The following is a 1,637-nucleotide window of genomic DNA, read 5'->3' as shown; positions in this document are numbered from 1 at the left end:
GGCTCCTCAATCGTACCATCAAGATTCAATTCAGAAATCTGCACACACATTGCTAAGTCTGGAACTTTCATACCGTTATTTCTTTTATTCAATAACATATTAAACAATCTGCTCTTCAAAGTACCGGGACGTAAGCCATGCTTTACCATAGGATTCAGTTACTTATTAAGGGCTTCCCTCCGCAAAGTACCTTTACTGCCAGAGTCCGCAGCATCACTGTTGATCCCTATCCCAATCGATCTAACAGAACCATACTGATCGTCATCCATACAATTATCATCAAGCCTTGGCCTCTCACAATCGTTCATAACTTTCCCATCTTTTAACATGATAAGTTCGTTTATTTGAGTGACAAATCCCTGCCATACAAATTCTGCACGCCTCAAATTCAGTTCCTCTTCATCCATTAGTTGTCCATCATATCGAGCTATTAAATCATTTTCTTCAGACATGTTCTGATTTTCAAGATTCAGACACCTCCAGAAGTCTTCATGAGAACTACCAGCTTGCCACTACTTATAGACTGTAGCAACTCGACAAAGATTAATACAGTCCAAGAAAAAGGAAACCATGTGCCATAAGTCACCTGTGAGGTCCATCTGAACTTCTAAATCTTCCATTTTTGAAGTACTAAATCCATCTCCTTCCTTGTCTCTCCCACTGGGAGTGCAGCTATGGAGGCATCCTTGTCCTGACCAAGTAAAGAAGCAGAAGAATGCATGTTTGTTCCCATTCTAAGCCTGCAACCCATCTCCTCGATAGTGGCAAGTTGGTCATCAGCAATCATCTTGATATTGACTCCAAGTTTGAGAACTTTGCGGATGGTTTCTGCACTGTCATGCCTTGGAAAAACGAACAGGGGCAACGGACCAACAAACTGTCATGGACTGCCCAGACTCTTTTTACACTTGCCATCAGCATCAATGTTGTTCAAAGCAGCCTTCTTGTCCCCTGGACTGAAAGGAAGAAAGGGCACTTCTCTGATATCAGCTCGGGCCTCTTTCGAGTCAGCGAACATCCCGACAATGGTAGCATCAATGGCATCTATGATTTTTAGTCCCGGAAGCTCTTGCAGCGAGCAAGAGCACATGTTCCTTATCAACACCCTACCATCTCTTCAATAGCAGTCATCTTCTTGGGGATGGCACCCTGCTGAGACAGTCTGTGATTCAATATCCATTGTCACCATTCCTTCCAATTTACAAAGTAGCTCATGAACTATGTAGGCCATGAAACTGTAAGTGTCATCCAATATACGAATCTCCTCAGGCGCGTCCATATCAGTCAATGAGCTGACATTCCAAGTGGCCTTCTCTTGCCAAAAAAAATAAGCCATTCGACCACCGAAGCCTTAGTTGTGAAGACGTATCTTTGATAATATGGCATTAAAACAAGAAGGTGTTCCTCAAAATACAAGGAGCAAACTGGAGCCATAAAACCAATTTCTTTACTCCGTCTGGCATGGTGAGTATCTTCCAAAGCTCCATAGTCCTTCAAGATCAATGAAAGTTCTTCCTGAACAGCAACGGAACTGTTTGAAGGCTATTCTGATCTCTTGATTATACGAAGTCTCTTAATGAATTCTTTTCATGGGGAATCCTTATTAAAGCTTTTTGATTCTTCAAGAAACATTTGGG

General features: G+C 42.1%; 1 pseudogene; it reads right to left on the bottom strand.

Moving 5' to 3' along the window:
• Nucleotides 1-366: 366 nt before the first annotated feature.
• On the bottom strand, nt 367-1,279 carry LOC132255314 (plasma membrane ATPase-like; annotated as a pseudogene).
• Nucleotides 1,280-1,637: the final 358 nt, after the last annotated feature.

The sequence above is a fragment of the Vitis vinifera genome, chromosome 16 (assembly GCF_030704535.1).
Source record: "Vitis vinifera cultivar Pinot Noir 40024 chromosome 16, ASM3070453v1".
Classification (NCBI taxonomy): Eukaryota; Viridiplantae; Streptophyta; class Magnoliopsida; order Vitales; family Vitaceae; genus Vitis; species Vitis vinifera.
This window is presented reverse-complemented; position numbering and strand designations above follow the sequence as displayed.